This window comes from Pseudophryne corroboree, chromosome 3, assembly GCF_028390025.1.
Source record: "Pseudophryne corroboree isolate aPseCor3 chromosome 3, aPseCor3.hap2, whole genome shotgun sequence".
Taxonomy (NCBI): Eukaryota; Metazoa; Chordata; class Amphibia; order Anura; family Myobatrachidae; genus Pseudophryne; species Pseudophryne corroboree.
This window is the reverse complement of record NC_086446.1, coordinates 587,609,276-587,624,374: the sequence shown is the minus strand read 5'-3', so window position 1 is coordinate 587,624,374 and position 15,099 is coordinate 587,609,276. Positions and strand designations below refer to the sequence as shown.

Genomic DNA, 15,099 nt, shown 5'->3' with positions numbered 1-15,099 from the left:
AGAGTCGTTTTTGGAGCGATTTCTACATTTGTAGGTAAGTACCACATGTGGTCTGGTGTTGCATATAAGTGTTTGTGTAGTGTATGGGTGTTGTTCTGAGTGCTTGGCTACTGTTTTGGATGAGGTATGAGAGCCGTATGTAATGTTTGGGTGGTGGGGGGGGGTGCCATGAGGTGTACATGTGGCGTTGCTTTGGGGTGTTTGGGGTATGTATATGTGTGCAGGTATGTGTATATACAGAGCCGGCCCTAACCAATTTGATGCCCTAGGCAAAATTTTGGCTGGTGCCCCCTAGCACCACCGCTGGTTCCGCCTCTGACCTTGCACCTTTTTCCCAGCACCATCACCCCTCACCTATAGCAGTCCTTATTTTGGTGTTTGTACCCCCTATATATTAAATAGGAACAGTTCGCACATTTGGCACACAGCCCAAAAAGGGGTGTGTTTTTGCTGGCAAGGGGCATGGCCACACAATATTAACACCAATTCCAATTATGCCACACAGTACTGCAACTTTATTCACATTTTATCTTGCGATAGTGTCCATAATTCATATTACATCCCACAGTAGCATCACTTTACCTTATAAACGTTACTCCTCACAGTAGAGCCCCTTATTCACATTACATCACACTGAATTGCTCCTTATTCACATTACACCACATTCTATTGCTCTTTATTCACATTAGATGACACAGTAGTGCCCTTTCTATATGCAACGCCACATAGTAGAGCACCTTATACACATAATGCCACACATTAGTAATGCATTTATATACCTAATTCCACACAGTAATGTCCCTTACACATATTAGACACCTTATTAATGTCCTTATAAACATAATGCGCCTTACACATTATGACAACCTTTATTAATGCCCTTTTACACATAATGTCCCTTACACATATGCCGCACATTATTAATGCCCTTATACACATAATGACACACATAGTGCCCCCTACACATTTGCTGCACATTATTAGTGCCCCTATACACATAATAACACACATAGTGCCCCTTACACATATGTTGCATATTATTAATCCATTTTTACATGACACACATAATGCTCCTTACACATATTCCGAACACTACTGCACAACCAACCCACTCACATGCACACAGCACTCACACTGCCACTAACACTGTGACCTCTGCCTCTGCTTGGATACAGATGTGTCCTCATAAATCTTGCATCAATGCTAACGTCGGGCACACCTTTTTTTATGAAAATGCATCTTATTTGCATTCCTATGTGTCTAGGATGCACAAGCAGCTTCTGCTGATTAAAATGATATACAGCATGCCTATATACTGTGTGACACTGTGGCTGTATCTGCATATGAAATGTTACACACAGAATATAGGCATGCCGCATATCATTTTAATCAGCAGAAGCTGCTGATGCCCCTAGGCATATCAAATGCCCTAGGCAATTGCCTAGTTTGCCTATGCCTATGGCCGGCTCTGTGTATATAGGTTCTGTTTGGATTGCTACAGGTCCTGCTTGTATCGCTGCATGGGTTTTTTGTTTTTTGAGTTTTGTGTGTGGAAGTAGTTTTTCCACATTTTTTTTTGCATAATTTTTTTTTTGGGTCATGCTTTGCATTGGTATACCTCCAGCATGTGCTGGGATGCTTTTTGGCTTGTTTGGAGTGACTTTGAGCATGTCAGTATCTGCCATGTGGTCGACATGTGCTGTCATTTGTTTGCAAAACACGTTTTTTTGCTCCTACTTTAGCACTGGTGTACCTCCAGCATGTGCAGTGTTGCTTTTTAGCTTGTTTGGAGTGACTTTGAGCATGTCGGTATCTGCCATGTGGTCGACATGTGCTGTCATTTGTTTGCAAAACACGTTTTTTTGCTCCTACTTTAGCACTGGTGTACCTCCAGCATGTGCAGTGTTGCTTTTTAGCTTGTTTGGAGTGACTTTGAGCATGTCGGTATCTGCCATGTGGTCGACATGTGCTGTCATTTGTTTGCAAAACACGTTTTTTTGCTCCTACTTTAGCACTGGTGTACCTCCAGCATGTGCAGTGTTGCTTTTTAGCTTGTTTGGAGTGACTTTGAGCATGTCGGTATCTGCCATGTGGTCGACATGTGCTCGTCTGTTTGCAAAACATGTTTTTTGGCTCCTTTTTTAGCACTGGTTGACCTCCAGCATGTGCAGGGATGCTTGTACGGGGTTTTTGGCTTGTTTGGCTGAGTTAATTTTTCAATTTTTCAATTTTTTTGTGTGTGTTTGGTGCTGCTTGAGCACTGGGGTCCCAGCAGCATGACGTGTGGTTGCATGTAATTATGTAATGTGTGTTAAATTTGTAAAAATAATTTTTATTTTTACAACAGAGATGTCCAGGGACAAGCTGCCCCGATCCCCCCCTTCCCCCCACCCCTCAGAAGAATTTTCCCTGCACAGCAATGAGGAGTGGGAGACGACCCAGGAGGAGGATACGACCGACCAGGCATCCAGTGACCAGCCGCGGTTTTCAAGGGACCAAAGGGAGAAGCAAAAGAAAAAGAAAAGGCCTAGAAAGGTAAATACTGACAACACCTGCAGACACAATAGCATCCAACTTGACACACCCTAGTTTGTGCACTGCCATGCACACCTACAGGTATCTTTGTGCACTGCCAGGGATACTGACATACTCACAGGTACATACCGATCATATTAATTGCATGTTTTTTTATCCCTAAAGGCAAGAAGCCAGCCAGAGGATCAGTCGGAGGAGGAAGCCTCTGGTGAAGACGCAGGACAGAAGAAGCCGCGTGGACCCAGATACACTGAGGCGGAAAACTGTGCCCTAGTGGACGGCGTCGACAGGTCCTACGACGTTCTGTATGGACCAAGGGCACAGACTACAGCAGCTAAGACAAAGCGAAACATCTGGGATGCCATCGCGAGACAAGTCACTGCAGTATCTGGAAACCGCCGGAGCACCAGAAACTGCATGAAGCGGTACAGTGATTGCCGCAGACAGACCAAGAAGAAGATGGGGATTCAGTGCCGACATGAGACAGCTACGGGAGGTGATCCGGCTCTCAATTTGAAGTGGCTACCCTTAGAGGAAGTTATTAAAAGGCGCATGAACCCTGTCATGGTCCAAGGAGTTCGCGGAGGTGTGGACTCCAGCCGTCCTGCTGGCTTTCCCGAGGAGGAAGAACCGCCCAGAAGATGGAAGATGGCGGGAGACAAGCAGTCCAAAAGGAGGCCTGATGGTAAGAATACATTCAGATGAGCTGTACTAATTTTTTTTTTTAAATTTGCTAATGTGTTTGTTCTTTCTCCCAGACACGCCTGCCCAGAAGACATCACCTGCGCGCAGGACATCGCCAGCACGCAGACCATCACCTGTGCAGCAGGCATCGGCAGCAGCGTGCGGACCATCACCTGCGCAGCAAGCATCAGCAGCGCGCAAACCATCACCTGCGCGCCACACATCGTCAGCGCGCAGAAAGTCACCTGCGCGCCAGACATCGTCAGCACACAGACCATCACCTGCGCGCCAGACATCAGCGCGCAGAACGTCACCTGCGCGCCAGACACAGTCGGTGACCATACCACCAGCTGGGCGCCAAACTACATCTCCTGCGCGCAGGCCATCACCAGCTCGTCATTTCTCCAGGAGCTCTGGGACTGTGACACAAGAGCCTCAACAAGACACTACCCTTGTGGACCCATCACCCGAACTGTTTGAGTCAACAGGGTTAACGGATGAGACTTTTCTAGGGTTTGAAGACAGCCGTGCAGACGTATCCAGCCATACCCTTGAAAAGTCTGCAGAATTGAGGACAAGTGAAGCTCCTGGAGCAGCGGCACCACAGGATGGAGAAGGTTTATTTTATTTATTTTTGTTTGTTTTTTGGGTGTGGGGGGGTGACCATTTTTGTATAGTTTATTAACTTTATTGTTTTTTTTTCTTCTTTTGCAAACAGAGGTGCCACGGACCAGCAGCGGATTAGCGTCGGGGATTGGTCCCTACTACAGGCCGGATCTCGTACAGGATGAGTCGGACGACCAGGTGGAAGTGCAGCAGCCCGCTGTTTTTACATCCCTGTGTGAGTAATTATCAAATTGTGAACCTTCAAACAAATGTATAAATGTGTATACTAATTTCTAATTTTCTTTTCAGCTTCACAAATGCAATTGGTGGCAGACGTACAGCAAGGGCAGGATCCCTCAAATGTTCAGAGGATGAATGTCCGCCAGGATAGTTTTCGGGATGTCGTTGGAACCAGACTGGACGCCATTGAGAAGACAATGGATAAGATGGCAAACGGTTTGGTTGAAATGCAAAAGGCTCTTGCCGACAGCATGGCGGAAACACAAAAGACCAGACGAGTAGATCACAGGGAGACTATGGACAGCCTTCACGTTCTGGCCACATCCATCAACTGGCTGGTGCATTACACATCATGCCTGGCACACAGCGTTGATAACATGTCGGAGAGCCAACGACATTCGGCAGCCAACCACCAGATCATCGCAACAACGCTACAGATGATCTATGATAAGCTCCCAGAGCCAGCTCAACAACACGCTGGTGAACCACCACATCCGCCACCACAAGCCACATGGACGCCTCCTGCCCTTCTCCACCACAATCCTGGTATGGACGGTCACAGCTGTACCAAGGATATACAGGGATGTACCCCACCTACCAGATGCCTCCACCACCGGCCGCATCGTCTACACCAGCACGGCCACAGAGGCCAATTCAACACACCCCACAGCCACCCAGGGCATCAACGCCACATCAGGAGGAAAAGAGGATCCGGACGGCCAACAACCACCATAAGCCCGGTCATATTGTTTTATTATTTACTATTTATGTTTTTCATGTTTCCCTTTCTCCCCCTCCCATTAGTTTTTTTTCTTTCTTACTATTGTTTTAAATTTGTGTTGGGCTCCCCCACCCACGACTGGATACTACCAAGGAGCTATGTCTAGGCATACATGCGTGGGCATGTATGCGGGCGCATGTGGTAACTGATGAAAGTTCCTTGTGGTTACATATATGATGGGCCAAAGAGCTATTCTGATACCACTTTTTTTATACCAAAAAAAATCACTTTTGATTTGGTGTAAATTAGGCTTTCACTGTAGTGTGAATTTACTATTCACTAGTGTTTGTTTTCTGCTTCTTCATAGGATTGGTTGGAAAATTGAAGTTGATGGCGTAGATGGGTTGTGCGTACCAAGGTGAGTAAAGTGATGATTCTAGTATATATTCCAGAAACTTTGGACCGTCTGACCCTGGGGAACAACACAGTCCAGCAATAGGTCATGCTGGACTGTGTGGTTCCACAAGTGCAGCCGTGTCAAAGTGCTGACCACTGTCTTGACTCTGCCACTTTGGACGGTCTGACCCTGGGGAACAACACAATCCAGCAATGGGTCATGCTGCACTGTGTGGTTCCCCAAATGTTCTTGGGAAAGGAATGAACATGACATCATTACAGTGTCTTTACTTAATATGGATTTTTTTATTTTTCACAGATATCTACACAAGAAAAAGGACTGTAAAGAAGAACAAACACTTCATTTTTTGTTTTATCACAGTTTATTTTTAATACCAAATACAATTCAAGTATAATTCTTCAATAAATTGTTAAATTGAGAAGTTTTATGTGTTTTCTTTAAATTATTAGTAAATGAAATGTAAAATAGGCCATTTCAGAGATATAGTGGTATTGAAGGTATTGTGGTAGGTCGCCCATGGTACATCAGGGGAACTGTCGTGCCACTTCACATCCACGCTTGTTCCATGCAACTTGGGAAGACCTGTGGAAGAGAATAGTATGAGGTTCCAGGTATTCGTAATAGTGTCACCCTTCTAGGAAAAGACAAGGTACAATCAACACTTGCAAACAAACAGGTTACATCAGCCTTTGTCCCAAATGCAACCCTCTGGCACTTGAGAAACTACACATCCCAGCATGCCCAGACACAGCATAAGCATTGCTGTGTCAGGGCATGATTGGATATGCAGTTTTGCAAATGACAAAGGGCTGCAGTTTGGACATACCTGGGTTACTTGGACAAGAGGGAGTTTTGGGCAATACATCTTACCTGAGGGGGGGGGTGGGGGGTCTGCTACATGGCGGAGGTTCAGGTCCACATCACAAGTAGGTCGCCCATGGTACAGCAGGGGAACTGTCCTGTCCCTTCACATCCAGGCTGGTTCCTGCAAATCGGGAAGGATACTCCGCAAGACCTGTGGAAGAGAATAGTATGAGGTTCCAGGTATTGGTAATAGTGTCACCCTTCTAGGAAAAGACAAGGTACAATCAACACTTGCAAACAAACAGGTTACATCGGCCTTTGTCCCAAATGCAACCCTCTGGCACTTGAGAAACTACACATCCCAGCATGCCCAGACACAGCATAAGCATTGCTGTGTCAGGGCATGATTGGATATGCAGTTTTGCAAATTACGGATGGCTGCAGTTTGGACATACCTGGGTTACTTGGACAAGAGGGAGTTTTGGGCAATACATCTCACCTGAGGGGGGGTGTCTGCTACATGGCGGAGTTTCAGGTCCACATCACAACTAGGTCGCCCATGGTACAGCAGGGGAACGGTCGTGTCCCTTGACATCCACGCTGGTTCCTGCAACTTGGGAAGGATACTCCGCAAGACCTGTGGAAGAGAATAAGGAGGTAATTTGAGAGCGTTTACTCCACCCTGGGAAAGAACAAAAGGTCCCAGCAACACTGCGCATATACACAGGTTACTCAGACAAGATGGAGTTTTGGACAATACATCTCACCTGAAAGAGTGACTAACATGGTGGTGGTTCAGGTCCACATCACAAGTAGGACGTCCATGGTAGAGTGGGGTAAGCTGGTCCAATACTGGAGTGGCTTTGCAGAAGTGTATCCTGGGTAAAACTGTGAAATCATGGGTACATTTCCCTCAGCAGAGTGAAGAAAAAAAATATTCTTTTTAAAAATCAATTAAATAATACTTGAGAGTCAAAAAAATACAAACCAAGTAGATAATCCCTTCAAATATAAATAGATATGCTATTAGCAATCCAAAAAGCAAAAAAAAAAAAACATGTTTTAAAAATTTTTAACCAGCAAAGTGAGGCGGAATGAAATTGACGAAATTACTGTCGTAAAACACTGTTGTCGAATCGACATTCTTCAATTGAATATACTTTTGTCGAAATGCTGCATTTTGACCATTGCAGAAATGTCGAATTTTGAAAATGTCGAATTGCAAAAAGTCGAATCTAAAACGGCAGGTATTTTGACGAAAAGTACTGTATTGCATTGTCGAATCCAATTCGACAGGTTTTTGTTGTCTAAAATGCCCCGTTTTTCAACATTTTCATGAATTTGACCGCAATTGCATATGGCCCATAGTCAGCTACACTGGCATCTGACAAAGCTAGTCAGTTCTGTTTATCTATCCATAAGCTGATGAACAGGCACTTTGAATTTTAAAAAATTCCTTAAGGGGGTCAATATGTATGTAAAAGTAAAATCCAAGAAGAAATATACATACATACATACATACATACATACCTCATAGCTCCCAACTTAAGTCATAGATTCGGAACCTGGCGCACCCACTTCTGAAAGAGAAGCAAAGACTCGGATGGAGGAGCGGGCCTTGGGTGGAGGGGGCATGGACTCACTTTAAGACCCCTATTATCGTTCATTTGGGTGAATGCCCAGCGCTCCCCAAGCAGCTGGAATCGGGACAGCTGGGAGGTATGACATAATGCATATTAACAGCAATTTATCAACTTGCAAAAAACACCACATGCAACGTATATGACATTTGAAGACATCATTAATAAACCTATTTATGTGCAGTTACTGTATGCCTAATTTTATGGGTTACATCCAGATCTAAGCAAGAAAAAAGGCATTTGTTTCCCCCAGCACCCTGAATGATAACCGTAACCACTAAGCTAATTGAGCATCTACCAATATATATGTTTGTTGTGAGAGGCAGAGAGGTTCCTGCATTAGGAGGAGGTGCAGGCCCTGACATGCCACATGGAGCATTATGGGGTTGCTCCAAGGTAGGTAGCTCTTAGCTTACACATATTGTAGTAAGGAGCCATTATCATGTGGCTCCTTGCTGGTTAATCTTAGACCCAGATTGGGGTAATGGAGGTGTGAGGTGTGGTGCCTCTGGACTGGCTGAGCTGGATGGCCTTAGAGTGGCATACCTTTACATTCTATTAACACTTTTCACTTATTAATTTTTTAACACTATTTCTCTATTTTAATTGCATTTCATTTTTGTATCACTTTCTCTATAGCTTCGGCTTCCTAAATACTAATTTATTAACACTATAGTTTTTTCACTGGTATGCTACGCTGGGCTTTCTGGCTTATGCTGGTGTTTTGGGGTGCCATACCCTGCACCTAGATATAGCGCTAGGGACCCCAAATATACAGAGACGCCTTGATGCGGCTTTGGGGCTTATTCACACATTTGCGCAAATATGTGTAATGAAGATCTCTGAATTCTATTATTATGTGGAATTTATATCTGGTTACGGTTATCATTCAGGGTGCTGGGGGAAACAAATGCCTTTTTTTCTTGCTTAGAAATACCCCTCCCTTTCGAGCACCTGAATGATATCACTAAGCTAATTGAGCATCTTCCAATATATATGTTTACATCCAGATCTGCGTGTCAAGGTCTAAATAGGATGCAAAAGTAGCATTGTCTGATGGTAGGAAGTGGATTGTGGAATTTCTACCTCAAACCATGCTAAACTTATATTTCAATGACAATCAAAGGATGATTATAGAGAATTGTGTGACAATGAAGAGTCATTCCATACTTACGGTAGAAGGTCATTTATGTTATCAACACAGCTACATTTATAGACACATAAATACCCAAGTAATATAAATAGTAAATAGTAGCAAAAAAAAAACCTATGCTATGCAATGTCCCTTAGTCTTATGATTGATTCTGGCACGAGCATCATTTTAGGGCAATAATGGTAAACTTGAAATTAAGGACATGATGTTCCTAAAGTAATAATAGTACTCTCTAGTGGCATTTTGGCTCTTTACAACGTGCACATTTCGGCTCTTTACAACATGCACATTTCCACAATTGTGTATGAGGCTACTGTTATAAAGAAAAATTCTAAAATCAAAATGTGAGTGTACACTCACAATATGTATGTGCAAAGGTTGATAAATAATTGCATTTGTGCAAATAAAAAAAAATTGAGTTGGAATATATATATATATATATATATATATATATATATATATTTTTTTTTTTTTTTTAAGTGTATGCCAAGTACAACACGGGGAAGGTAATGGGAATGGAAGTGGAACAGTTTCTTTTACAGAAACAGATCACTAACAGTAGTCATCGCAAATGGTCAAGCAGAGCATTAATAAACAATTTGATGGTTATGTAGACAAATGACTGCACAATCTTCAAGGAGCAGAAAAGGGGAGGGCAGCCAGGGATGGTTAATTAGACAACAAGGAAATAAAAAAAAACCCCAAAAAAATACTAATCGAAAAAGATAAACCTCAAGACCATGGTTAAACAAATGAAATGAAGGGAATTATTATACCTCAAAGTGGTCACACAAGGTGCTTGGCACTTATCCACTAATATACAGAACACACCAAGATACTTTCCCAAAATAATGTTAAAAATAGATCCAGAAAGAGCGACACTTAAGGTCCAACAAATTTCAGTAGACTGATCCCTAGATTATGCCTACGTTATCAAATGTTTCACCGTTTTAAAACTAATGAAATGATGAATCTAACATGTGTGTGTGTTTGTGTATATACTGTATATAGATATTACCCCATTTCTGGCTATACAGAGAAATCAGCAGTTTGGGGTTAAAGTTTATTGTAATACAGCAGGATTAGTGAGAGTGGGATGCAGTCAGTTGACCGTCTGTCAGGATCCCGGCATTCAGGAGACTGATGCCGGAATCCCCAAACCAGCCCGTACTTCCCACTTGGTTGGTGGTCCACCCCACCAACTGTGTGGGAATAGAACCTGTGGCGAGCAAAGCTCGCTGCCACCATGCCCAAAGCGTGGCAAACGCCGCGAGCCAGCAAGGGGACTTGCTGCCTTGCCGTCAGTATTCCGGCATCCCGTCTGCTGGGATATCGTATGAATCCCATGAGAGTATTAGCCTCTGGACCTCATTTAGCGGTATTACTGCTGTACTGCTGTGTGAATACACAGTGCATGTGGATGGTCAGGGGAGAAGGGGTGCTATAGCAACTGGGTGACTTGAGACCAGGTGATCAGAAAAAGAGTACTAAAGCAGCTAAACAGGATCGTAGGAGCTAGGTCATGAGGTGAGCGGGAAATGGAGGCAGCACAAGGACTTTGCTTACATATAGTGTTCTGTAGGAATCTGCTGGAACTTGCCACTGGGAATAATATGAATTAAGTATCAGTGAAGAAAAAAAAAGTGTCAGGGTTCCCCTAGAAGGAAAAAGTACTATAAGAAAGGCTGCAGTATCTTTATATTAGAGAATGTGGTGTTTAAGTGAGTAAATACTATTGAAGCAAAGATTATATACACATATGTATATGAGTTTTTATTTCCTTAAGACAAAGTACAGGTACCTCAGTTAACATACATTTAGTTCCCTCAAACAACTTGCTAACATTTGAGGAGGCAAAATGTATGAGAGTAGGAGGCTCAATTTATAAACATATTCTTCTTCTTACATGTTATCACCTCGGCAAGACTTTGCCATAATATAAAAAATGGTGTCATTATTACAAGTCCAGAAAGATTGACTTTTCCATTTTGCTTGCTGCAATATACTTGGAGTTAGTGATATTTTAATTGTACCTGTGGGATATAGTCAGGTGATCGGCAGTCGGGATCCCGGCGGTCAGCATACGGACGCCAGGATCCTGACCGCCAGAAGGCCGGTAGTGGGCCAAAGCTATTCCCACTCATGGGTGTCCACCCATAGTGTGGGAATAGAACCTGTAGCGATCCCGACCGCCGGTCACCCAACCCCAACCTGTACCTGCAGTGCAGTCATATAAAACAAAGACACAGAAAAAACTGAGTGTATTACCAGTTACTTTATAGGGACTAATCCAAAGAGACTTATCATGTACAACCTCCCAGGAGATGCAACAAAACTAGGTATTTAGCCTCATCACCAAGTTGTAATTTGCAGACTTATTAATAGACTTCTTAATAAGGACAGGTTGAATGTCAAGAATCAGTCTGACACATTGCAGGTTCACTACCCAGATGATACGGAGTTTGTGCACCAACAAACTTATTTGGCCAGGCTGAACTAATTGACTTTTACACGATAAAGTTATCAGTTTTTTAGAAGAAAATATTTACTGCTTTGAGTGATGGATGAAGTTATGTGAATGTGTGTATTGGGTAACTATGGCATCAACTTTTATCTTTGATCTCCAGACATTGGTCTGATCTTGTTATCTTTTATCTTTGTGAATATATTAAAAGATCCTTTTTGGGAATTGATATGGTGTGGAGATCTTCTGGAGTCGTCTAAAAGAAACCATTATGGGAATGCGGGACTGAACACTAATGTAGGTGTACTTCCTACTGGTGTGTCTGCCTGCATTCACCTCACACACCTCTGTCACTCAGGCTGTTAAAGAAACTGCTTAGGGTCTACGGGTGAGAACCCAAATGCAAGTTTATTTCCAAAAGTTACCATTTGGGCACCTATGCTTGCAGTTCTTCATATGGTCACCTGGATGTTTCTCTGACACAGCGCTGAGAACACTATATTTTTATTTCTCATATGGTATCAACTGTTGAATACCACCAAAGGGAAATGTTAATTAATTGCTACTCCTAAGAAGGGATACCCTATTTTAGTTTGTTTCAGGTTGTTTTCAGTTTAATTGGTGAATCAGTTTCAATATAGAGTATATATATCCATCTATACAAGTGGGAATTAAAATTTTTAATTGTAATATTTTGGTTGTTGTCTTATGCATGAATCCTCTTGACTTACTTGAATAAAGTACTCTTACTCTGTTGGGTAAGATCTTTCCAGTAACTGCTATATTATTGATTAGTCAGGAGGGTCGGAACATAGTCTACCACACTGCTGCACTGAACTGGGCATTGAACCGGGGGGCTTTCCTGAGTTGGCCTCTAGTTGATTTTGGGTAGAAGTACCATCAGAAATAAGAGTAGAAACTGATCTTAGTGTTGTAGCCTGTCTACCAAACTTCATCCACTGTACAGGTGAGCAGGTGTTGCATATATGTAATAGATATACTACTTTTGGGTGTGCGGTCGCACTCTGCTATACGCATGCCTTGGTGTGCGTAGTGGCGCACAAGGCCGAAGGCAGTGTGTTCAACCATCCAAGGCATGCATACATCAGAGTGTGACCGCACACCCATGAGTGGTATATCTATCTTCTAAAATGGTCCCTGTTGTGACACAATAGTTCTATGTGAAGATGATACAGAAAAAGAGGAAAAATAGTTCAGAATAGGCTGTTTCGTTTGACTTATGCTGTTATTTTTAATGAATATTTAACTGTATAAGTGAATAAAAATAGGAATTTAATACCTACCGGTAATTCCTTTTCTCGTAGTCCGTAGTTGATACTGGGGATGTACTTTAGTACCATGGGGTATAGATCGGGTCCACTGGAGCCTGGCACTTTAAGAAAACAGTGGGTGTGCTGCCTCATCCCCTCCATGCCCCTCCTACCAAACTCAGTCTGCAAAAACTTTGCGCGAGGAGACGGACATACCAAGGGGTAAATTTACTAACATGGGAGTTCTATTTAGGATGGGATGTTGCCCATAGCAACCAATCAGATTCCAGGTATTATCTTCTAGAAGGTGCTAGATAAATGAGACGTAGAATCTGATTGGTTGCTATGGGCAACATCCCATCTTAAATAGAACTCCCATCTTAGTAAATTTAGAATTTAAAAGGGACAGCATCGCTAACCAGAACAAAGGACAGCAATGCACTCACCAACAAAGGCAGCAACGCTAGCAAACGTGGAACAGGGACCGCAACGGCGGACCCAACCAAGAAACTTTACAACCAGGTAAGCAGGAATACAAAGCACTGAGGCGGGTGCCCAGTATCCACTACGGACTAGGAGAAAAGGAATTACTGGTAGGCAATAAATTACTATTTTCTCTAACTTCAAAGTGGATACCGAGGATGTACTTTAGTACCATGTGGAAGTCCCAAAGCTCCCAGAACGGGTGGGAGAGTGCTGAGACCAATTGCAAAACTGCCTGACCAAACTGAAGGTCATCTCTGGCCAAGGTGTCGAACCTATAGAACTTAACGAACGTGTTCGAACCAGACCAAGTAGCTGCACGACACAACTGTAAGGCCGAAACCCCCCCGGGCAGGCGCCCAGGAAGAGCCCACCAACCTTGTGGAGTGGGCCTGGACAGAATTCGGCAGCAGCAACACTGCAGAAGAATAGGCCTGCTGAATGGTCAACCTGAGCCAACAAGCAATTGACTGCTTAGAAGCAGGATGACCAATTTTGGTTGCGTCATAAAAGACAAATGTGAGGCAGATTTCCTGTGACGAGCTGTCCTTTTGACGTAAATTTTCAAAGCCCACACAACGTTTCAAGGACTTTGGAGCACTAGATGTGTCCGCCAGCACTGGAACTACTAATGGTTGATTTACGTGAAAGGCCGACACGATTTTCGTCAAAAACTGCGGGCGGGTCCTAAGCTCCGCCTTATCCTTGTGAAATGTCAAATACAGGCTCTTAAAGCACAAGGCCCCCAATTCTGACAAGCAACTTGCAGAGGCTAATGCCAGCAACATGACAGTCTTCCAAGTTAGATATTTCAATTCCACCCTTTGCAAGGGTTCAAACCAGTCCGACTGGAGAAAGGTCAAGACCACATTGAGATCCCACGGAGCCGTGGGAGGTACGAAAGTGAACCCCCTTCAGGAATGTCTGTACTTTAGGCAACACTGCAAGTTGTTTTTGAAAGAAGGTGGAGAGAGCTGAAATCTGGACTTTGATGGAACTTAACCTTAGGCCCATATCCACTCCTGCTTGCAGGATGAGTAGAAAATTACCAAGTTGAAATTCCACAGGAGAAAATTTTCTACCTTCACCAAGAAACATATTTCTTCCAGATCCGGTGGTAATACTTTGATGTAACCACCTTCCAGGCATGGACCACAGTGGAAACAACCTTGGAGGGAAGACCTTTTCTTGTTAGAATTTCCCTCTCAACCTACAAGCCGTGAAACATAGCACTTTAAGTCTGGATAGACGAATGGTCCTTGCTGAAGAAGGTCTTTGAGAAGCGGCAGAGGCCAGGGTTCCTCCAGAGATAAGGTCATAAGGTCTGCATACCAGGCCCGTCGAGTCCAATCCGGGCAATTAGAATTGCCTGAACTTTTTCCCTTTTGAGTCTTTTTAGAACTCTGGGAATGAGAGGGATTGAAGGAAACAGGTAAACGAACTGGTAAGTCCACGGCGCCATCACAGCATTCACTGCTGCAGCCTGTAGATCCCTCGTTCTGGAACAGTAATGACGGAGCTTCCTGTTGAGACGAGAAGCCATCAGGTCTATCTGTGGACAGCCCCACCAGTGAACAAGTTGTTGAAACACCTGAGGATGAAGGCGCCATTCCCCCGGATGGAGGTCGTGCCTGCTGAGAAAGTCTGCTTCCTAATTGTCCACGCCTGGAATTACTATGGCTGAGATGGCCTTTGCGTTGGCCTCCACCCAGAGGAGTATTCTTGACACATCTCGCATTGCAGCGCTGCTTCTTATTTTTCCCTGTCGGTTTATGTATGCCACCGCCGCGGCACTGTCCGACTTTACCTGGATGGCTTGATTCCGGAGAAGATATAAAGCTAGCAGAAGAGCATTGTAAATTGCTCTGCGTTGCAGGACATTTATTGGGAGTACAGATTCTTGACTCGACCAATTCCCCTGGAACTGGGCCCCCTGGGTCAAAACCCCCCAACCTCGGAGACTGGCATCTGTTGTCAGTAGTATCCTGACTGGGCACTGAAATTCTGACCCTCCACAAGGTGAGGGACTTGTAGCCACCATAACAGGGAAATCCGTGCTTTTGGCAACAGAGTTACACTC

The 15,099-nt window shown here is 43.8% G+C and overlaps 1 protein-coding gene and 1 long non-coding RNA gene across 7 annotated transcripts in view; both read right to left on the bottom strand.

Moving 5' to 3' along the window:
• Positions 1-15,099, bottom strand: part of LRRC20 (leucine rich repeat containing 20) — a 1,148,610-nt gene that overhangs the window by 701,447 nt on the left and 432,064 nt on the right. The gene's annotated exons all lie outside the window — the stretch shown is intronic.
• LOC135056374 (uncharacterized) lies at positions 6,086-7,556 on the bottom strand. Its single transcript, XR_010243965.1, has 3 exons — positions 6,776-7,556; positions 6,508-6,645; positions 6,086-6,219 (listed from the first exon to the last, which is right to left on the bottom strand). It is a non-coding gene; the product is annotated as an uncharacterized LOC135056374 (long non-coding RNA).